Source organism: Cotesia glomerata, linkage group LG4 (assembly GCF_020080835.1).
Source record: "Cotesia glomerata isolate CgM1 linkage group LG4, MPM_Cglom_v2.3, whole genome shotgun sequence".
Taxonomy (NCBI): Eukaryota; Metazoa; Arthropoda; class Insecta; order Hymenoptera; family Braconidae; genus Cotesia; species Cotesia glomerata.
The window spans coordinates 1,371,285-1,397,080 of NC_058161.1; the positions used below are offsets into that span (position 1 = coordinate 1,371,285).

Below are 25,796 nucleotides of genomic sequence, written 5' to 3' on the forward strand. Positions count from 1 at the left end.
AGTTCTAAAGTAAAAATTAATGTTCTTGGCTTTTATTAGGGGTTTACATGATTTTATTTTTTAATTTAATCGACTAATAAATTTTTTATTCTATAAAAATGTTAATTGATGCATAAATTTTTAACTAAAATGAAAATTATGAAAAATTTGTGTAAAAAATAAAAATTCTATAATCTTTTAATAAATTTTCTATAATGGCTGTAACAAATAATAAATTTAAATTGCCATTAATTAATCAACTAATTAAACCATTCAAAAAATTAAAATGCATAATAAATAAATTATCCAGAGGATAATTACTGGCATAATATATATTTCCACTATTAACAAAAACACACAACGTCCTTTGAGGTGTGAATTAATTACTGAAACAAATGTAATGAATAAACCATTATCTTTTATCCAGCGAGCTATTTAGTGATCAAAGCTGAAAGCTACATCGCGAATCACCCGGGGCTAGTTTTACTGACCTCTTGATGTGCGTTCCATTAAAACGGAACCGTGATAAATATAAATGAATAAAATATTCGGTTTGTATCTCAATAAAAAAAAAAAATTGATTAATAAAATATGAAGGAAGGTATGATAGGTTGTATACAAGCTCGCGAATATTTACAGAATAGTTGCTCACTATTTTTTTCAATCACTCAATCTTGGGATAATAGAAGTAAGAATAGGTATGCTAAGCAGGGGTGAATTAAAAAATATATTAATGGCCATCCAGCCCCTAAATTTTTCTCTACCCTTTCTTTTATCCTGGCATGTTTAGAAAAAATCTGTCGGGTGTAAAAAATAAAGTAAAAAACCTCTTGTGCGGTAGATACAACCGTGATAGTTTGTTGACTTTTAACGAATTTTTTCTTGATAATTTTTAAAAATTACTTTCTACTTTTTTTCTTGTATTAAAAATTATTATTTAATATTTAATATTTGATATTGACAGTTATTATTGAAGCTGGTGGGGGTGCCAAAGGTGACGACATCTGACTCTAATTCATACATAATAATAACTGCTATATATGCAGCCTCCACATGTGCATGACGGCGAGTCATGTACGCAACGGAAAATAAACCCCTTTGAGTAAATCTGATGGCGATGGTCCAGATGAAATGTAGGTATTATGTGATATGAGTCAGTACAATGTTGCGTCCGAGAGCTGCAAGGATTCATAACATTTATACATGTCATATATGTATAACGCAACACGTATGGCACACTAGTGCGGGGGCGGGATCCGTTCAGCCGCAGAGCGTTTGAGCAAAGAGAAATTAAATACACTAACGCAACAGAACGTCACTGACCCTTTTTATTCGACGAATCTTTTATTTTGCTGTTATTATTATTATTGTTGTTGTTGTTATAGTCACCCTCAACTTCTCATACTCAGCTGGTCGGTGATGATCGCTTTACTTACGCAACGCAGCTGCCGAATGTCAACCCTTTTATTCATAAGTTTATTTTGTTGAATTTATGAATAATTATTTTTTCAAGTTTGGTGCAATGATTTGCCGAAATTTTGGGGTAATTTGTTGGACAATTGATTTAATTAATTTTGATAGGATTTTAGTAATAATTCTTTGAGAAAATTTTAGTTATTTGATTAATAACTCAGAGATTTTTTTAATAATGAAAAAAATAAAATGAAATTTTTTACTTTTTAAAATTTTAAATTGAATCAAATAAAGTCAATAATAATTTACTAGAATTTTTTGTATTTACTTCAGAAACTAATTCAATATTTAGAAAATTTTTTAATGTTTTAATCTATATTATTAAGAGAATAAGAAAAATTTTGTTTCCATACATAGAAAAAAAAATGTTCTTGAATCAAATATATATTTTTGAAGAGCTCAATATTCTTGGCTTGAATAGAAAAATTCTTGATTTAAGAACATTTTTCTTGATTTAAGGAAATTTTACTCAATTCAAGAATTTTTCGTCTTGATTCAAGACAATTACCCTCTTCAAAATTATATTCTTGGTTCAAGAATTTTTCTCTTGAATCAAGTTAATTTTTTTTTCTGTGTATCATTCTCACCGATAGTCAATTTATTATGATAAGTATTTAGGCTGCATTTAAAAATGCTCTATTTCTAGATACATAATTAAGAAATGACCTTGTATTTTGTGAACTATTGACATTTTTAAAGATAAAAGCTCATCCCGATGTTACACTCATTAAGACCTTTCATTTGAGTACTCACATCAATTTTTTCATATATTTATATATTATATATATGTATATATGGAAAATATATCAAAAATGCATGTGGGTACTCAAATGAAAGCTCTCGATAAGTGTAACATCATGATGAGCTTAAATCTTTGAAAAAGTCAATAATTAAGAAAGTACAGTGCAATTTAACATAATTAAAAAATGACGTTGTATCTTGTGAACTATTGACGTTTTTAAAGATATAAGCTCACTCCGACATTACGCTCATCGAGACCTCTCATTTGAGTACCCACATCAATTTTTCATATATTAATATATTTATATAAGGTAAAAGCCCCAATAGATGATCATGTACCAGTATATGATCACTCCATGTATTTGTATACCTATATTTGTGAATATAGATCTACAAATACATGGAGTGATCATATACTGGTACGTGATCATCTATTGGGGCTTTTACCTTATATTATATATATGTATAGATGAAAAATATATCAAAAATGGATGTGGGTACTCAAATGAAAGATCTTGATAAGTGTAACATCGGGATGAACTTATATCTTTAAAAACGTCAATATTTAAGAAAGTACAGTGCAATTCAACAAAATTCATTACTTAAAAAAGCGAAATTTTATTTATTTATAGTTCACAAGTGACTACAAGGTTGCTAGTTTTAATAAATTCTTAGCGAAATTTTGGATAAAAAAATCAAAAAATTTTTATAATCTAAATTTTAAATATTGAATTTATTTAAAAAAATGTTAATTAGCCCATCAATTAATAGCAATTAAGACCAAAGTTTCACAAGGAGATTTTATCTCTGTCAAGCTTAATAAACACTCGCGCCTATGATTAATTAAAACAATGGATGCATGTGTGCAAATAAATAAGAGTACATAACTAGACTGGAGAGTCGTACATTGATAAGCTTTCTCTCTTTCTCATTACCCAGAATAACATAAGTATTAATATAATAAATCCCGAGTAATATATAATAAAATAATTCGCTAAGAGTCCTCTCCTCGCTGAAACTATCCACCTATCCTTTGATATTAACGAGTCGAGTCGTGTAAATGTTACACGAGTGGTGGGTATATGCAGCGGCGAAGTAAAGCGGTAGTGCTCGGCGTTAATTACGAGCGACTTCCGGCGATCTAGATTTCATTCTTTCGTCGGTGGGTAGAATAAAAGTTAGAGAACATAGGTAGCGGCCTAAACCTATCCTTTGGTCTTTATACCTTGCTACGAGAGTCGCTGGAAGAGCACTCGGGACTGGGGACTCGGGGGAAATGATAATAGGTACGTGACCCATGTGGTCAGTTCACACGAGAAATGAGACTTCGGTCACGTTACGTATGTGTATAACGTTGCTGCTGTTGTTGTATCTCCTGCTTATGCTGCTGTTGTTGTTATTCTCAAAGTCGCCACAATAAGCCTTGTACTCTCCCACACTCGGGGACTCTCACGCCCTCACATCCTCTTTCGTTTCCAGCTCTACGTACAACTCCTTCATTTTCTTTCATTTTTCATATCATCTTTAATATTACTATTCACTATTCTTATCTTTAAGTCATCGCTCATTTTATTTCATGTCCATCTTCCGGTCATTTTTACAGCTAATTACTTCTTTCATTAAAGTTTTTATAACCTACTGTCTACTGGGAATTTATTCGAGTTTAAATCACGGTGAAAATTAATCTCAAAATTGATTAAGATAATAAATATTTTTTTACATTAATATTCTGTCTAAACTATCAAAGATATGAAAAAAATTATAAAAAACTTTTTATAGAGAATTTAATTTTCTAAAAAAAAAGTCTCTTATGGTTTTTCCACATCTTCAATATTTTACCTAAAATTCGAAAATTCTCTATCACTAGATACATAATTAAGAAATGACCTTGTATCTCGTGAACTATTGACATTTTTAAAGATATAAGCTTATCCCGAAGTTATCCTCATCAAGACCTTTCATTTAAGTACCCACATCAATTTTTCATATATTTATATATATTACATATATGTATATATGAAAAATATATCAAAAATGCATGTGGGTACTCAAATGAAAGCTCTTGATGAATGTAACATCGGGATGAGCTTATATCTTTAAAAACCTCAATATTTAAAAAAAGTACAGTGCAATTTAACAAAAGTCACTATATAATAAAGCAAAATTTCCATTTTATTATTATTAAATATGAGTAGGCTTTTCTTTGTAATATTTTCACATATTTAACTTAAATCTTTACATGTTATTATAGTCATTATTATGAATACAATAAAAAATTGTTAATTTCCATCAATAAAATATAAAATTTTCAAAGGTACAAAGTTCCCGTATGAATAAAAAATTTTCAATAGACAAATTCTTTCAATAGAAAACACTGAATAAACAAACCACAATAACAATTGAATTGAATAGCCGACACTAACCTGAAGCATAAGCATAAGCTCGTATAATTGTATATCGGATGATCAAACTCATCGAATCAATTTACCTCCCCCTCACCGAGCGCTTCTTATCTAATTGCACATCTCATCGATGCTTTGATTCAGCATTCAGCGACACATATACCAATATACATATAATACATGATGATATATATACTAGCGCCAGAGATCCTATTGCTAGATGAGTCTATATCTAATTAGCATTAATTATCCAAATAGAACTCTCGGGTGACTTTCTTTAATAAAATCCACGCAAAAAGGTAATGTAAATGAATAAATTTTAATCATCGATTATTAATAAGCAATGAGCCGTGATAGTTTCCGCGAATGTGAGAAAATTTATCCGCGAGAATAAAACGAATTATGGTGAGGTAAAAAGTTAAGAGAAAAAAAAAATAGAAAAAGGTGGTAATGGTTGATGGGTGATGGTAAATGGTAAAAGTGGTAGTGGAGCAACATCAGCATGATGGTGTTTTAACGAGCAGAGACTAGAGCAGGAGTTGAGTTGAGGATACGCGATTCTGTCGGCTCGGTTACTTTATTAAGGGCATTCCTGACCCGATGCCATGACCTATACGAATACGAGTGCACTTACTGCAAATCTATGTACCGGGTATTTATGTAGGATGTGTGGAGAAAGTTGTGATGGGACCAGCGTCGTCTGTGAGAAACACCAGTCGCGGTCTCAGTCCTATCTATGTGTTGGAGGTTGTATTGGGATATGATAGTACTAGGAACGAGTCGGTGATGCCTTGCCTGGCCTCCATGGTCTTCATCTATCCTCTGAGTTTACTTCTATGTTCTATGCTCTTTTACTCTTTATACTTGTGTTTATGTTGCGGCGTATGTTTTGCCTCATTACCGGCAACGTCTCCGTGACTTTCGACTTAACTCGTCTTCTCAATTTATTGGACAATACACACTTAACTCTTAATATAACTCACGGCTTGTAACTGAAAACTATACTAGAACATACACGGTCTTATACGCCATTCGCCATTCAGAGACTATTTACCTGATGAACTAGATGATTACTCAGTTCCTACTTTTGTTTTTTATTCACGAGATTTTTTTTTTTACAAAAATTTTTTTTTCGAGTATTTATTGATTAAAAAATTTCTATTTCTTATCTTCCTGAAAAAAAAAAATCAATTAAAATAATTTAATATCTAGCAACTTTGCAGTCACTATAAATAAATAAAATCTTGTTTTATTAAATAATGAATTTTGTTAAATCGCACTGTACTTCTTAAATATTGACATTTTTAAAGATATAAGCTCATCTCGATGATACACTCATCAAGAGCTTTCATTTGAGTACCCACATACATTTTTCATATATACATATATATAATATATATTTTAAAAATATAAGCTCATCCCGATGTTACACTCACCAAGAGCTTTCATTTGAGTACACACATGCATTTTAGATATATTTTTCATATATACATACATATAATATATATATAAATATATGAAAAATTGATGTGGGTACTCAAATGAAAGGTTTCGATGAGTGTAATGTCGGGGTGAGCTTATATCTTTAAAAATGTCAATATTTCACAAGATACAAGGTCATTTCTTAATAATGTTAAATTGTACTGGACTTTCCTAACTATTGACGTTTTTAAAGATATAAGCTCATCCCGATGTTACACTCATCAAGAGCTTTCATTCGAGTACCCACATGCATTTTTGATATATTTTTCATACATGCATATATATAAATATATAAAATATATGAAAAATTGATGTGGGTACTCAAATGAAAGGTCTTGATGAATGTAACATCGGGATGAGCTTATATCTTTAAAAATGTCAATAGTTCACAAGATACAAGGTCATTTCTTAATTATGTATCTAGAGATAGAGCATTTTCAAATGCAGCCTAAATATGTTGGTGGGATCACTTGTCGCTGGGATTAGTTGTCGTGTGACCAAATTTCTGGGATCAGTTATCATGGAACCTAAATACTCATCATAATAAATTGACAATCGATGAGAATGATATGAAACCTTGAAAAGGCACAAATTCAAGTCGACCTTTACAATGACACTAAATTTTACTAAAAAAAACCGATTTTATCATATAACTATCCTGAAATCAAAATTTTCCTTATTCTCTAATAATATAGATACAAATAAAATTTAAAATTAAAATTATTATATTGTACTTATTTTGGGCAAAATATTAAAAATATAAAAAGAGCGAAAAAATATTTAAAATTTTACCGTAAATTATTTTTCTTATCAACTAAAGTAATAATTAAAATCAATTAATTAACCAAAAAAAAAAACCGGACAAGCAAAAGTCTTTTATGCCCAGTCTAGTTAATCGAGGCGTATGATCGGTCTGCGGTGGACAGCCCTCATGTCACCCCAGCCCCAGAAGAGCTCAGATTGAAAAAGACTATCAGATAGCCGCATTGTTTCAAAGTGGACCCGTTTATTGTCCAAAGCACGCGCAACTCTTTTCTATACATCTTCTCTTCATCCACTCCTTCCCCTTCCCCCTTCCCCCATCTGCGTCCAGGTGTACCCGCTCTTAATTCATGTTAATAAAACGAAACTAAAACACACTCAACGAAATAATTTATCGCAGATAAGACCAAAAAAAGAAAACAAATAAATAATAAAATTTTTTTAAATAAATCCCATGTATATGCTTAGATAATGCTCGCAAATATCATAAAGATAAGAGTAACATCGAGGTCATGTAGAGTATGAGTATGAGTACGAGTATGAGGAAACTATTCAACAAAAACTCTAAAATTTTTTTCAAGTTTTTTCGACCCGTTTACGTTGGTCTCTTTTTAAGTTTGCTTTACTTATTCTAAAGTTTTTTATTCCTCATACATGCACATGTACCCCTGGCGATCCTCCCCTGAATAAAATCCCCCTTTCCACAGATTCCGTTATGTTATGTTATACTTTTAAGACGAGGATATTTTTTTTTTACCATTCCCGGCACTCTGCAAGTATTTTTTACCGAAAATCCCGGTGCTCTCTCTCTTACATTTGTTTTCAGAGCGAGTTCTATAGGTGAACCAGAACCGGGGTTTTCTCAGTGATGCTGTGTACCGTTTGATTCTTCGGCGGGCTGGATTGAAACGAGATCTCGTCAAACATCGCGAGTAGACCCGAATAGAACGAACGAACGTATCGAACAGTTAGGTTCATGGGAAACTGCCGAGTATATGGAACACCAGTACTTATACTCTACTTTCTTTGCTATTACTGCTTGCTTCGAATATACTTCGATATATTTTCGATTATATCGGCTTATCCAGGTGTCAATCGTAAGAGAATTTCCAGCTATCCTCCTAAGTTTTTTAGGCCACGCTTTATGGCCAATTATTTTATGTATCACTTTCGATTTTCGTTCTATTTTTTTATTTAATAAGGACAGAATATTATCTTAATTTAAATATAGGCTTATGAAAAATTCATATTATTTCAGATTTATTAAATTATTAATGTTATTATAATTTTTATTTTATAATAATTTTAATGAAATAATATGAATTTTTCATAATTTTAAAATTTTTTTCGGGTCTATTTTTTCCGGTCTATTTTTTCCGATTACCGCTTATCTTTAACGGCAATTAATCTTAAGTAATTTTGAGGTATTACTCTTGACTTTTTTATCCAATGTTTAGATTTTTGTTACAAAATAGCCTAGTTTTTCAATTATAGTATATAAGGGCCTTCACTTCCAGCAGAGTGTTAGTCTAATTTTTTTTTTTAATTAAAGATTATAACACTAAAATGTACAAATTTATTCTTTTGATATTTTTGATGATAGTCGTCTTCAGTTTAATAACTGATGTAAGTATACGAATTTTTAGAAAATTTTTCAGTAAAGAGTCTTATAAATAAAAATTTATAAATTGAGGAGATCCACGCGAAGTAGTCGAATTTTTAAAACTCCCTGAAAATTTGTAAATTCAATCTACGAAGCCTAATAATTAATAAAAAAAATTGAAAAACAGTAGCTTTCCGGGATATTTAATCAAATAATTAGGTTTGAAAATTGTCATTTTTACATGTGAATAGAGATTCCACCAGCCGGTATTTGGTTAAGAATTTAATGCAATTAACGATTTTAAAAAAATTTTATTTTCATTGAATTTGATTGAAAAAATAATAAGCTAAAGATTAAAACAATAAAAAAGTAGCTTTCCGAACGTATTACGGAGATATTTTATATTTTTTATGAAAAATTACTCGGAAATTGCGTTCTTTAAAGTCTTGTATTTGACTTGGCAACACCGCTTGCGCAGTTACTCAAAGCATAAGTAACCGCGGTTTTTTAAATGCTAGAAGATCTTAGTCATTTTAGTTAGACAGTAAACATACATAAATTCGAAGGCTAGGGAACTCTTTTTGTGTTGTCAAGTGTATACCGGTAATTCAGAGTGCTATATTTTTTATTAGTCAATTAAATGTTAATAATTATTTAATGAGTAAATTTATCGGAAATTTCCTCAAAAATGTTATTAATTAATTTAAAAATTAATTTTAATATGCATGACAAAAGTATTTCTACGTATTATTTTTTTATAGACATTATTTACACTAGGAGGATACTTGGATCTCTTTAATTTAAAAAATATAAAATTTATATGAAAATTAGCCAAAATTTAGTAATTAAAAATGTTTTTTATCAATTAAAAAATAACTAATAATTTTTCTAAGTTTCAATTTTTAAAATTAATTATTTCAGACTTCTGCTACTGTAACTCTAGCAAAAAAACTTAAAAGACTCCACAAGATAGTCAGCCGAAAAGTACTCGATTTTATAAACGAAAAACTAAGGCAAAAATTGGACGTTGTTAACAAAATTTAATTTTACTCCCAAAAATATTTATAAAAATTATGAATTTCTGTAAATTTAACTAAGAATGTTTGTCAACAATAAAATGTTACCTTAATAAAAAGCAAACCTGTAAAATTTATAAAGTTTTTAAGAAACTGAAGCTCTAGCAGGGGATAAGTGTGTTTTTATCGCTGAATAAACTAATATGAGTATATATGTATAATGAAAATAAAAAAACGGACGTGGCTGTTGGCTGAGAGATGAAATACTGCACTGTCCACTGCCCCACCTGTGCCCTTATCTGGACAAACAAGCCGTATCCGTTCGTGGAACTAAACGTCCGCTCCGATATACAATATAATATGTCATCTTGCTCGTATAAATATAAACATATAAATATATCATTATAAAATAAATTTCAATCCAAACTGATAAAGTGTATTTTCATTGTTCTCGATTACAATCACCCTGTGTGTTCTCAGATAAAAAATCTCGATCTGGATCACGTCTTACTTTTTATTTTATTTAAATTCTAAATTCAAAATTTTAAATAATAAATTCTAGCTTTATTTGCTGTATAATAAGTCGAGCTAAATCTGTATATAGCAAAGTGAAGATGATTTGTGAAGAATATCTGGGATATTAAATGTGATTGTGATTCGGAGACACAAAGTAAAGGTGAATAAGTTGAGGATGAAGATGAGTTTAGCTGGATGGATACAACAGACTAGTACCCACTTTGTGAGGAATAGAAATAGAAGATCTGAATGCTGGTTATTATTATGTCGAGTAAAAATAAGCCGGACCCTGACGAATTACGGATCGTTTCACGCCTAAACGTATGCCTTCTCACGTACGGTTTTAGTTTGGATAAATATAGAAAAGCTATCCCATAGTATAGATCATGGATCATGGATCACGCAAGGATGGATAACGACAGGATGCAAGATGCGTCGGTCAACGCCGAAGGACTAAACCCGGACTGTCCGTGCCCGTGGTATTCATAAGGCAACTCGAGATTAGTGCTTAGGATATAATATTGAACACTCCCTCTTCCTTTTTGTGGACCACCCAAATAATGACAATATTTTTCTTTCGGTTGCCTTTCAATCGTAATTGATGTTGTCCTGTGTTTTCTTTGATTTAACTTTTATTTCATTTTTACCGCGGGGTTAAAAGAAGTTTTTTCCAGTGGATTCAAACCGCATGTATTTAATAAGTAGGTACACTGATAGAAGGATTTGTTTATAGTTAAAAATATTTTTTAATATTTAACAAATCATTTATTAGAGACCGCTTTTTAGTCCTTAACAAATATTTTTTAGTATTTAAAAAGATTTATTAATATTTAATAAATGAATATCAGATTTATTAAATACAAATAAATCATTTTAAATGCTAAGAAATATTTGTTTAATACTAAAAAATGGTCTCTAATAAATGATTTGTTAACTATTAACAAATATTTTTTAATACAAATAAATCCTTCTATCAGTGTACTAATCTATATTATTAAGAGAATAAGAAAAATTTTGTTTTCAGGATAGTCGAATGATAAAATCGGTTTTTTTTAGTGAAATTTAGTATCATTGCAAAGATCTTGATTTGAATTTGTGCCTTTTCAAGGTTTCATATAATTCTCACCGATAGTCAATTTATTATGATAAGTATTTAGGCTGTACTCGAAAATGCTCTATCTCTAGATATATAATTAAAAAATGACCTTGTATCTTGTGAACTAAAGACATTTTTAAAGATATAAGCTCATCTTGATGTTGCATTTATCGAGACCTTTCATTTGAGTACCCACATTAATTTTTTATACATTTTATATATTTCATAAATACCATAAATATAAAATATATGAAATATATAAAAAAAATCATGTGGGTACTCAAATGAAACGTCTCAATGAGTGTAACATCAAGATGAGCTTATATCTTCAATAACATCATTAGGTGACAAGATACAACATCATTTCTTACACGGAAAAAAGTAAACTGTAATAAATAACAGTCGATTTATAATAAGTAATGATAAACTGCTAAACTTACCATTTCAAACAGTAAAATCGTGATTTTACTATTCACTTTATAATTTCGTATCTAAAAAATGATCTTATGATATGTAAAAAGTATACAATAAAGTTAGTAAATTTCTAATACAAGCAACGTCAATATTTACAAAGTAAAATGGTAAATTTTAAACACAACGCTAAAAATCAAACTGTAATTATTGACTTGCTTGGACTGGTAAAATGTATATTTTAAAAGTATAATTTTTACTGTTTCAAATGTCAAATTCTCCCAGAGTGAGACCCCCTTCTCTTTCATCTGAGTTCCCCTTCTCCTCATAATATGGACTGTATATTGAAATGGCAATTTTTACTGTTTGAAACTGTAATTTTTTAAGATAAAAGAATCGTTATTTACTATAGTGACAGCTACTAATAACTTATTTTGAATATTAAATTATAAATTGTGGCTTTTATACTTTCTACATTAAGTTCTGTAATATTCATATTTTTGCCACCCCGATGTCCGCTTTACTGCTTGAAACTGTAAAAATTAACCGGAATCCGAGTGAATATTAGAGTTTACTTTTTTCCGTGTAATTATTGATATTTTTAAAGATATAAGCTTATTGCGATGTTACATTCATCAAAACTTTTCGTTTGAGTACCCACATGAAATTTTTCATATATTTTACATATATGATATTTGTGAAATATATAAAATATATAAAAAAAATCTTGTGGGTACTCAAATGAAAGATCTCGATGAGTGTAACATCAGGATGAGCTTATATCTTTAAAAAGATCAATATTTAAGAAAGTACAGTGTAATCTAACAAAAGTCATTATTTAATAAAGCAAAATTTTATTTATTTATAGTTCACAAGTCATGGCAGTCACATAGTGACTGCAAGGTTGCTAGTTTATTAAGTTTTTTTACGTAAGAAAGTTTCTTAAAAAAATTTTTTTTCAGTGACCACCATAAATTACTCTCTTATCTTATTTGTACTGCGATAGGGCCCTGTGCATGAAATTTTACATCGAGATAAATTTTTCTAGCGAGCTAATTAATGGAGGATTATTTATTCTAAAAAATGAAAAATTATTGGTGAAAAAAGCACTCCAATCTTTACTGGACAAAAAATTCCATCAATCGACTCTTCCCTTGACCATAACAAATCAACTGTCATCATCCTACCCCCTCGGATAGATTTAGACGCGAGACAGAACCATCAATTGTTCTGGGGATCGATATTCGTTGTCTTGCACCCTCTAAAAAACAAAACGGATCTCGGATCTTAACCGGCGTCTTTATCTTATCATCATCTATTCACGGTGTAATTAATTCATCGAGGTTGTTAGACAATGACTTCTGTTGTAAACCCCTATTTTAATCGTTTCTTTTCTTAATAAACCCTCTCTTACTTCCGTTATTTCTTCAAAAGTCTTTGAGAAATGTTGATAAGAGTGAAATTTTGTTCTTTATTATAAATAAAAATTTTTTTATTTATTTGAATGAATTTTTTTGCAATATTTAAAATTAAATTGACCATTTTCTAAGTTGGACTTTTTTTTAAAAATAATTTCTCGGTGGATTTTTAATAGGATCTAAAATATAGTAAAATTATCCACTTATTTTTTTAAAAAAACAAATTTTTTGAAATGTTTAGTAAAAAGAGTAAAAGGTGTAGTTCGAAATTAGATTTTTTAAAGGATTAATTAATTTTTTTTTGAAACAAAAAAAAAAGTAAAAAATGACAAAATGAAAAAATTCAATGATTTTTTTCAAAAAAAATGAAAAATTCGATAGATCTTTGTGTTTAAAATTAAAAAAAAAAATTATGGTAATTATTTACAAGGGGTCCACTCTATTTTTTGCCATATCTAGGTGAAAAATTAACATTTTTTAATTTATTTTTTTATATTCTGCTTGTTTTTACGGCGCATTTATGATTAAAAATATCGTGAAAGAAAATTAAAAAAGATTTCGATAGATTTTTTGCCTTCAAAAGTTGGAAAAAATTTTGGCTCTCATGTTTTTGGATAAAATTTCTATTTTACCTTTTTTTGATGTTTTCAATATATTTTTTTTCGAAAAGTAGATAAAAAAAAACGAATTTGTAACTAATTACCAAAATTATTAAAAAAAAAAAAAAAAAATAAAAAAGCCTCTTTAGGTTGTATAAAAAAATTTGAATTTTTTTAGAAAAATTTTTAACGAGATAAAAAATATTTTTTTTAATTAAAGGAGATTGGATTCAAAAGTAGTCATTACGAAATGCTCTATATATATTAATTTTTATTATATAAAAAATATATTTCCGTTTATACCATAAATAATATAAATAAAAAAAAAAAACATGAGAAGCATACGATACAATTGGATATCACATGGTCGAATCTATGAGGCCTTTCGATTCGTGTACACGACACATCAGTAGGCACCAAGTCGATAAGTCACGGAGTTAGGCCACAAGATATATGTATAAATATAACTACATACAAGTACATAGGTTAAATTCTGGTCTAGCGGTGTGTGTGCCCACACTGAACTAGCAAACAGGAAAACTCGGTATTAGTAGTCATATACTCATGGTGGATACTGCAACTGCACAGTGAGGATAGAAGCAGAGGAGTAGAGGCCTCATACTCTCGTGATCGTTTTGTATTATATACCTACAACTACTACGACTGAACCTAAACCGGCCATACATATGCAGAATACAGTGTGCAGTGTGCGAGTTAAGAGTTCTCGAGTATTATAAGTATAAAAGTACATGGGAACATTTGCAAATGCTCAAGTCAACACCAGTCCTAGTCCCAAGTCTGCTGGTCTAGCTCCAGGCTCCAGGCTAAGGAGTCTCTAGTCTCTAGTATTTATATTGCGGTATCCCCAGTTGGATTTGTGTTATATGTTCGATGTTCTAGGCTCTCTGTACTCTGTTCTAGGTGCAGCAGGAGCGGGAGAGATAGAGAATAGGCCGAAAAAATGAATTCGTGCGCATCCCGTGCCCACACATCTAACTTTCACTTCGCTGATCGGCTAGTACAGCGGCCTAGCCTCTTGGCACGTCTTCTTCGAGACTGTGTGAGCTGTTCTGTCTATGTGTGAGAGACCGAGAGAGAGTGTGTGTACGCGAGGTGTCTATCGCGGGATCTGACACCGTATCTCCCACAAACTTATCTCTGCATTGTTTCGTGATTTTAGTTTTTAGGAAAGTTTCCGATTTTAGTTATTCAGAGGAAAGAATCTTTTGGAGAAAGATGGAAAGGCTACTGGGAGATAGAGAGCTGACTAAAAAATTTTATTTAGAATTTAATTTAATTGGGTAGTAAAATAATTTTTGGGAAATATTTACAAGAGTCAAGCATTTCAATTTTTATTTTTTTGAACGAAATTTCTTTTTGATTTTATTGAAATATTTTTTTTGAAAAATATATAAAAAAAGTTTGGAAAATCCAAATGAGCATGCCTTAAGCGCTCATGTCATACATAAATTATTTAGATCATAACAAAAATTATTCGTTTTTAATTTGAATTTTCCCGCGAGTAGTATTATCCCCTCTGTAGGTCGAACTAAAGAAAAATTTTAACAGATGATAAAACAGTTAGTAATTATACCATCATGTATGTATAGTTTCTGCTTGTTTATAGTTATTTCAATTCTGTTTATGAAAAATAATATATACTAGTATACGTTGCGCGCGCAAGCGCGCGTGTGAATTTAGTATGGAGTTATCTATATTTTCATACTTATGATATATTTGACCAATCACGTTACGAATAGTTTGTCTTATTGTGTATATTTTCATATTTTTCATCTAAATTATAAGAGTGGATGGCTGCCGAAATCGCAGAAAAAGTCACCGAACTGACAATCGAAAAAAATTAACTGTATCGAAACGGAATTATTTTGACACGCAATTTTCACAAGGGTTTTGATAAACTTCCTCAGGAATAAAACAAAAAAAAAATTAAATCGTGAAAGTGATTTTTGACAAAGTTGTGGTGTCAAGCCCATAGTTCCCGTGAATACCACGCTCTTATTCATTTAATTCATCAGAAAAACGAGTTTTTTCTGAGAAATCTTATTTAATCGATAAGAAAATTTTTTTAACGTGTTCTGTAGTTACTATTATTTATTTCAATATGCTTTTTATCCATAATTTTTTTCGTTTAAATTATGAAAATCACGTTTTAATCGAAATCACGATTTTTAAGCAAGAGTAGAGCATACCTGCGCGCTTCGCGCTTAAGGCATGCAAAATGGACAAATAAAAAAAAAAAGTTGATTATCACAATTTTAAAAAATTTTAGAAATTTTTAAAAAAATTTATAAGTTTAAAAAAAAATTGTGATATTCAACTTTTTTTTTTTAATTCGTTTTTTCATGTACTTATCAAAAAAAAATATAACAAAAACATCAAAAAAATATAAGATAGAAATTTTATCCAAAAACATGAGCCAAAATTTTTTCCGACTTTTAAAGGCAAAAAAGCTATCAAAATCTTTATTTTTTTTCTTTCACGAAAATTTTTATCATAAATGCGCCGTAAAAATAAGCAGAATAAAAAAAAATTTGAAAATCGACGGTCGAATTAGAAATTTGTCTATCCTTATTTTTTAGAGGGTAATTTTTTAACATTTTCATGCAGCAATAATCCAATTATAAATTATTTGAATAATTCAAATCTAAATATTATATCTCTATTAGATATTATAATGATATTAAATGGTTTTTTAAAGTGGTGATAAATTTTGAATTGTTTATTTAGTACAAATAGAAGTTTCTCTAAAATAGAGTTAGACAATTTGCTAATTAGAACGTCGAAATGTTAATTTTTCACCTAGTTATAGCCCAAAATGGGGTTGAGCCTACTTGTAAATAGTTACTAAATTTTTCTTTTGTAAAAAAATGCATAAAAAATTTTTTCCGCGGGTTTTGCTTGAAAATCAATGTTTTACCATAATTATTCTCATTTTAAAAAAAAAAAAAAAATTAATTTGTGACTACAAATAATCTTATTGATAATTATAACATATTTTTTTGTTCAGCTATACAAAAAAAGAAATTAATTTAAACCTAGAATGTTTTAGTCTTCAAAAATTTGTTCTTGGGCTAGAAAAGCTCTTTTTACTCAATTAAATAATTTTTTTTTTTTTAATTCAATAATATTAAAAAAACAAAATTGTTTATTGGATAACATTTTAATAAATGTCTAGTTTTACTTAATCTTATTTTTGGAGAAAAAAATAATTTTAAAAGCCTGAAATTTGATAAAAATACATAATTTTGACCGACCAAATCCTTTTCCAAATCTCCACGAAAAAAAAGTATGTTATGGAGGTGGTTAATAATGAGGAGTTTATATCTCGGTGAGATTAGTCGGTGAGAGTGAGAGCCGATCAGGCGAGGCACTAGACGGCGAAACATTTTATCGTTTTCTGCTGACTATTACATTACTCAGTGCTCGATACATGTATACATATCCAATCCATGTATATTTATATTTATATTTATGTATATCAAGCCTGTGTGCGTACTCCTCACCGATGTATGATATACAGTGTTTATACATGTATATATCCTTTACTCAGCGAGGTAAGATACGTGCGAATACATAATACAAGACCCATACCGAGTACGAGACATTCTCAAGCTCTCGTGACGTGTATTATACATCCGTATTGTGATACCAATCTTGTCGGTTTCCCGGGAGATCGCTCAGCAGTTTAAGGTGTTCTCGTTATTTTTTTCACACTTAATAATAATATCCAATCTTAATTTACTCAATTTAATAATTTAGCAATTATTTTTTCTATTTTATATTTTGATTAAAAAAAATTTGAGACTAATTCAATTTTGGAAGTTAATTTTTTTTTTTTAATTTTAATAAAAATCATATCAATAAGATAGAAATTTTTTCAATTAAAAAATTCTATTAGATGTCACTAGAAGACTCCTTTTGTCTCATTTCGCTTGGTCAGAATAAAAATAATATAAATGAAAGGAAAAATCAGTGGAAACCGCTAAGAGCGCAATCTGAATACCGCTTAGCAGCGTCACGATTTACCGGAGCGGGCTTTATCTGCTCCGTCACACGAGTACAGGCGATCCTTGGATGGAGTAGAGGACGCGGGATCCCCTGTACTGTACACTGAGCCACCTTTCGTACTTTTTATTCACTCTCCGCCTCAGCAAAGGCGCTTCTCTTTCTCTTTCTCTATAGAGCCGAGTATTACTATTGCTATTGTTATTAAGAAAATTTTAATGAATAATTGGTGGCGACTCGACCTCCTCGTGACATCGGTCTACCGACCGCGTCAACTATCTGCTTTTTCATTCTTTCCCGCTGTAATCATAATTCATGACCTAAGTATTCTTAGATTTATTTTAAATTAAAGGTTGCCGCGCAGAAATCTATTATCTTTGGTGTTTTTCATGCCGGACAACTGTTTATATTATTTTTATATTTTTTTTCTGCACAGTGAATAAATAAATCTCTAAGTTTTTATTTATATTTTCCGTTAATGATAATCGAAAATAAAGAATTTATAAAGTTATTATTTTCTAAAATTCGAAGACTAGAAAAATAATTATGATTATTTATATAATCAGAAATAATTTATTTCTAGTCATATGATAAAATTAGTTTGTTTAGTGAAATTTTGTGTCATTACAAAGGTCTTAACTAGAATTTGTACCTTTTCAAAGTTTCATATCATTCTCACCGATAGTCATTTTATAATGATAAGTATTTAGGCTGCATTCGAAAATACTCTATCTCTAGATACATAATTAAGAAATGACCCTGTATCTCGTGAACTATTGACATTTTTAAAAATATAAGCTCATCCCGATGTTACACTCATCAAAACCTTTCATTTGAGTACCCTCATCAATTTTTCATATATTTTATATATTTATATATATGTATATATGAAAAATATATCAAAAATCCATGTGGGTACTCAAATGAAAGCTCTTGATGAGTATAACATCGAGATGAGCTTATATCTTTAAAAACGTCAATATTAAAGAAAGTACCGTGCAATTTAACAAAAGTCCTTATTTAATAAAGCAAAATTTTATTTATTTATTTTCTATCAAATTAATTACGAAAAAAATAATAAATGAAAAATTTCTAAAACTTCCAATCTCCGTTAGTCAATCTCAAAAAATCCCATAGACCCAAAGAAGAAAATGATATTAAAATAAGCAGCGTCCGAGTAGAGTAATGTTGATGACTATTGCATCGCATGGTTATGTGCCATGCAGATGAATAGCACGCGGAAACCGTGAGACTACAGTTGCCCTATATACCTGGCAAGTGCCGCCGCGAGTTACACTCACGATGTCCATGTCTACCTCCAACTCTGCACTCTGTATCTGACTGGCTGTATGTACATCTACAGAATATGGAATACATACATATATTCTACAGTACTCCTCCATCTCATACCCTTCTATATACATAATATACCCAACTAATTCTTCTCAGACTCTTTTCAATAGACCACCTGAAGCTTAGAGTACAACCTAAACCGTTTAGTTTGATTTTATTTAATTAAATTTAACTAGATGTTTGCAAAAATAGGTGAGATGAGACTTGAGATTTGGTATTTAGCTTCAATAAATATCCTTTTAGCTGGAAATATGTATAAATTTATATGAAATTACAGAGTTGTAAAGCACACATTATTTATAATTCAACATTAGTTAAATTAAAGATGTATAAGATATTTAATATATAATGTCGGTGTCTTTTATTGCCCGACAAGATTTAAATCGCAGTACAGAGTATTATATCTTAAGCATAAAATTTATCCGCGGGTCGGGAGATTTTTATTATTAACTGTAGCCACGATCCACGATCTTGAGAGTGCAGACAAGTTTAAGCAGACAGAGTCCGCAAGAAGATGATCGCTATTGAGTCCTGGTTAACTGTTTACCTATGAACTTTATGTACTCGCAAGAGCTAGTCTGTGTCTGTGAGAAGAGAGAGACACCTAGCGAGTGAGAGATGAGATAAGAATATAAATAAGTATAACTGATACGGAGAAAGAAGGATGAGTGGGTAGGCAGAGTGGACCGGGTCCACCTACATCCTAAGGTCCATCTTGAGAAGTATTATTGTAATAGTACAGACTAAGAGGCTGTACATAATATAATAGTAGATGTGGAGAGTTTGTTTGGAGGAGGACGAAGCGGGTGATAGAAGAGGAGAGACTCCGAGTCAAGACACGTCGCATGCAGTGACCAACATTCGAAGCCCCGGTGACCTCGCCACGAGTGCACGATCGTGCGAAACTTCTTCTTATACTTCTATGCTATTCTTGTTATTTATATTTTTTTTCTATTCTATGAGCTTGCATTAGAACTTCCGCGGGCATCATCAGGACTTCTAATGAAAATTTATGGGGGCTATTATTGTTTTAAAGGAAAGTATTATTAATTTTCAAAGATGATTTATTGCTGGCTTGATAATTAGACTTTTTGTTGGAAATTTTAAAATTTAGACGGGGTTTTTAATTATATAAATGTTTAAGGAGATCGACGCGAAGTAATCAAATTTTTAAAACTTCCTGAAAATTTGTAAATTCAATCTACGTAGCCTAATAATTAATAAAAATTTATCGGAAATTTTCTCAAAAATGTTATTAATTAATTTAAAAATGTATAAAAAAAGTATTTCTACGTATTATTTTTTTATAGACATTTTTTATACTAGGAGAGTACTTGGATCTCATTAAATAATTATAAGGAAATTGAAGAAATTATTGATGAGTTCGTGAAATAGTGGATGATGGACATGGGACATACATTTTATCGGAGTGCATTAATCAGGGTTATTAATTATTCTTGACTCTATTCACGATTTTCGATTGTAAATTTTAACATCCGAGGCTCATTACGGAATTAACAGGTTACATCTCGAGAAATTGTTAATTATTCACGATATGATTAAATGTATAATTATCTGAGAGCGAGGAGATGATCAATAGATGAGTTGTTATTTTAATGGAACATCTCACGTCAATTTTAAAGCTAATAAAAATTTCTTTTTAATTTTTTATTGAGTTTTAGAATTCATTTATTGATTTTTTAAGATTGAAATAATTTTTTTCTTGCTTTAATAATTAAAAAACAGTTTTTTTTTTTTAATTAAATTTATGAAAAAAAGAATATTAATTGAGTTTAAAATAGAAAAAAAATATTTTTTTATCTTTAGTGTTAAAAATAAAATAAAAAATTATTTTTTTTGTAATTTTTTAAGTCACAAATTATTCCAGAAAATTTTTAGAGAAATATTTTTTGTGAAAATAATTAAAAAAAAATTCTATTGAGAAAAAAATGACTGATAAAATTTATAAAAATATTTTTTTTAGCTTTAGTGCTAAAAAAAATTTTTTTTTTCTAATATTTAAAGTCACAAATTATTCCAGAAAACTTCTAGACAAATATTTTTTGTGAAAATAATTAAAAAAAAAAATTTATAGAGAAAAAAATAACTGATAAATTTTACAAAAATATTTTTTTTAGCTTGTGTTAAAAAATAATTTTTTTTCTAATTTTTAAAGTCAAAAATTATTGCAAAATTTTTTTAATGAAATATTTTGCGTGAAAATAATTAAAAAAAAAGTTTTATAGAAAAAAAACTGACTGATAAAATTAATAAAAATATTTTTTAAAAGCATTGAATTTAAAAAAAGTAAAAAAATATTTTTATTATTTAGTTGAAGAGCCGTGGTATTATATAGAGGATGTGTGAATGCTCGAGGGCTATTTGGAGCTGCGACCAGCGTGACTAATCAATCAGCATTGGCGGTTTTTGCGCCACCCATCTATCATACAGGGTAGTGTTATGTGTCCGGGTGAATACTTTGGTTGTGTGTAGGACGAGCTGGAGCATGCCATCGCATACAAACCGCAGCTTCGGGCTCCGGCTCAGGCGCTGTCCATTCATACGTGCGGTTTAATTTTGTGGGTGGCTATTTCGCTGCACTCTTTCATCTTTATTATTCCCATTCTCATTCTTATTCTCATTTCCATTTTTATTTTATTTTTATTCCCTTCTTTTATGTAGTCACTCTTACTCTACGGTAAGCTACCCGAAAGTGACAAAAGCCGGACGATGCATCATGAAACGTCATACCGCGCGGTCAACAAACATTGTATGTATAAAATATCCAAAAATTTTTACTAAATGCCAAAACATTTTATTTTAGTTTTTGTAAAATTTATTTTTATTCCAATAATTTTTTAAATTACTCACCAACTGTTGGATGATGCAGAATATGATAATTGATACAATTGGAAGAAGACATTGTGAAATTAATAGTATAGACAGTCGACAATTTTTTCTTTAAATTATTAAAAAAAAAAAAAAAAAATCATATGTGCAATTTTGTGATCTAATTTCCTATCGTTAATTAATTAATTAATAACTTTTGAATTTACCATCATAAATATTAATTTTTTTATGACATTAAAGTAAGCAGTCACTTAACCAATTTTTAAGTTTTTTTAAAAAATAGATTTTTTCCAAAAAATTATGTTAAAGAAATTGCATATTTTATTTTTTAAAATTTCTAAATGTCAATTTTTTTTTGCTATAATTTATTTGTTAAAAAATTCTTAAAATTATCAAATATCTGCTAAACTAATTTTTATTTTTGTTTTTAATTTTTAATAAAATAAATTTTTTAAAATACATAAAAATAACTTAAAGACTAATTCATGGAATTTATTGATTATTTTCTGATTAATCATTCAACTATAAAAAGCAATTTTAAAAATTGTCAGTATCTGCTCCTTTTATTCCACTAGACACTTGACAATTTCTGAATAAAATAAATTTTTTAAAATATCAATAAAGAATTTACGTGATTCATATTTGCAAGTCTTTAACTATTCTTGACATAACTGTTCAATTTGATAAGAAATTTTGAAAATTGTCAGTATCTGCTCGGTTGGTTATTCTAGATACTCGACAATTTTTGAGTAAAATAAATTTTTGTAATATTTCTGTAATTTTTAACCTAGCGAAAATTATTAAGTAATTAAAAGCCAAAATAATTTCTTAAATTGCACAAAATTTTTTTATAACTTCTAATTTTCAATAAAATAAAAACAAAAATTTGTCGACTGTCTTTGCAATACACTATTTTTGTATCACAAAATACCTGGATTTCCAAAATAATCAATTTCGCAGCCAAAATACCTGTAAAATAAAATTGAATTATTAATTTTTATTTCCAAATAAATTTTAAGGAAACTAAAAAATACTCACCAGTTGCATATTATTTATGATAATAAATGGATAATAAATGTATTTATTTCTTCATGTAATCCAACAATGGCTTTGATTTCTTCTAAGCACCACTGACACTGTAGCAATAATCACTCACTTACTATACTAACTACGCACTTAAATTTCAATTAAAACAATCACTGAACTATAAAATCACACTTTGAATATATTTACTTTTTTTTCACTTCACTTTTTTATTTTCAATTAACAATTAATATCACTATCAACTTATGTTCACGATACAAAAATTACAGTAGTAGAAATAACGATAATAATAACAATAATCACAATAAAACTGAAATTACTAAAAATTTGGAATTTTTTTGGCTAAAAAAAAAAATTCCTTCACTGAAAATATTATAAAATAATTAAATTAATAATTTATTTAATTTAATTTAATTTATTTATTTAAAAATTATTTTTATAATATTTTATTAGTTAAGAAAAATCCTAAAAATCACCCGTTAGTTAGTTTCATTATCACAATAATCATAACAATCAAATCTGTCTATAGCTCGGAACAAAACTTCAAGCCTTTTTGCTTCCGAGAAATTTATCGATCGATTTTTCGACGAATTTACGCGACACTCTACTGACGTTACTCAAAAAAAATAGTTTCATTTTATTTAACTTCTTTATTTATTTAGTAATTCATTTTTTATTTTATTTTTGTTCTCTTTTTTTTTTACTTTTGCAAAAATGGCTCAGCAAAATTTTATAATTCTCCATCCCGCAATTTTATCGAGGATGCTAATAAAAATTCATATAAATTAACAATAATTCATTACTACTTTCTATTTATATACAATTATTTTAAATTTTAATCGAGTATTTAATTATTAAATCAATTAAAACCGTCCGGATGATGACCCGAGAACAATGACGCGTCATTTTTACAACTGTTGAGTCTAGTGAGCAATCTGAGAACTATTCCTTCGAGTTAACGGTTGAAATTTAAAATCGACCAATCAGAGCGTCGCTCAACCGACTAATAAATTTGAATTCCTTCGCGCATGCTCCCTATCGGCAGAAATAAGAACTATAAGTGCTTCTATCGCCAATTCCACAGCTTGCTCGGAAACTGCCGCGTCACTGTCGTTTTTTTTTTTAACATTTCGATCAAATAAATTAAATTATCAAAAAATTATATTAATAGTTTAATTTATTTATTCAAAAATTATTTTTATTATTATTTATCTATCAAAAAAATTCTAAAAGTCACCTGTCAGTTCACTTCAGTATTATAATAATCATAACAATAAAATCTGTCTACAGCTCGGAACGAAACTTCAAGCCTTTTTGCTTCCGAGAAATTTATCGATCGATTTTTCGATGAATTTACGCGACACTCTACCGACGTTACTCAAAAAATAACTTTATTTTATTTTTGTTCTCATTTTTATTTTTAATTTTGTAAAAATTACTTAGAAAAATTTTATAATTCTCTGTCCCGCAATTTTATCGAGGATGCTAATAAAAATTTATATAAATTATCAATAATTAATTACTGATTTCTATTTTTATGCAATTATTTTAAATTTTAACCGAGTATTTAATTATTAAATCAATTAAAACCGTCCGAATGATGACCCGAGAACAATGACGCGTCATTTTTACAACTGTTGAGTCTAGTGAGCAATCCGAGAACTATTCCTTCGAGTTAACGGTTGAAATTTAAAATCGACCAATCAGAGCGTCGCTCAACCGACCAATAATTTTGAATTATTTCGCGCATGCCCCCTATCGGCAGAAATAAGAACTAAAAGTGTTTCTGTCGCAAATTTTAGGCAGATTGCTCGGAAACTGCCGCGTCATTGTCGTTTTTTTTTTTAACTTTTCGGTTAAATAAATGAAATACTAAATAAATTAAATTATTAAAAAATTAAATTAAATTACTAAATAAATTACATTAATAATCTAATTTATTTATTTAAAAGTTATTTTCATAATAATTTATTTATCAAAAAAAATTCTAAAAGTCACCTGTCACTTCACTTCAGTATTATAATAATCATAACAATAAAATCTGTCTGTAGCTCGGAACAAAACTTCAAGCCTTTGCTTCCGAGAAATTTATCGATCGATTTTTCCACGAATTTTCGCGAAGCTCTACCGACACTACTCAAAAAATAACTTTATTATATTTTACTTCTTTATTTATTCACTAATTTATTTTTTGTTTTATTTTTATTGTTAATTTTTTTTTTTTACTTTTGCAAAAATGACAGCAAAATTTTATAATTATCCGTCCCGCAATTTTATCGACAATGCTAATGAAAATTTATAAAAATTATTAATAATTCAATCCTACTCTTTATTTTTTTGCATTTATTTTTAATTTTAATCAAGTATTTAATTATTTAATCAATTAAAATCGTCCGGATGATGACCCGAGAACAATGACGCATCATTTTTACAACTGTTGAGTCTAGTGTGCAATCTGAGAACTATTCCTTCGAGTTAACGGTTAAAATTTAAAACCGACCAATCAGAGCGTCGCTCAACCGACCAATAATTTTGAATTCCTTCGCGCATGCCTCCTATCGGCAGAAATAAGAACTATAAGTGCTTCTGTCGCCAACTTCACAACTTGCTCGGAAACTGCCACGTCATTGTCGTTTTTTTTTTACATTCCGGTTAAATAAATGAATATTATTGTTAAATAATAAGTAAATAACAATAATATGCAAAAATAAATTATTACAATAGATTAATTAAACAAATGAATGACTTTTAATGCAAAAATAATGTATGTATTGAATTAATTGATCCCAAAGCTTGTGAATCAGCGGACAAGAGACGCAATATGGAAGGTAATAAATTTTCTTTGTAATAATAAATAAATAAATAGAGTAAAAATATTAAAATTTATTGTTTATGTTATTTTAGCTGAGTGTTGATAGATACGTTCGTGGAAAAATCAGAAAATATTTCATACAAACATTGAGAGGTGTCGAATTTCATCCTCGCTGCTCTGGACATTGTCCGTCACACTTGTTTTTTTTTTGTT

The 25,796-nt window shown here is 29.1% G+C and overlaps 1 long non-coding RNA gene across 1 annotated transcript in view; it reads right to left on the reverse strand.

Moving 5' to 3' along the window:
- The window catches only part of LOC123262400, an 87,986-nt gene extending 66,110 nt beyond the window's left edge, over positions 1–21,876 (reverse strand). Inside the window, exon 1 of the long non-coding RNA XR_006508940.1 lies at positions 21,749–21,876. This is a non-coding gene — a long non-coding RNA (uncharacterized LOC123262400). The remainder of the gene's footprint in view (positions 1–21,748) is intronic.
- Between the last annotated feature and the right edge of the window lie 3,920 nt (positions 21,877–25,796).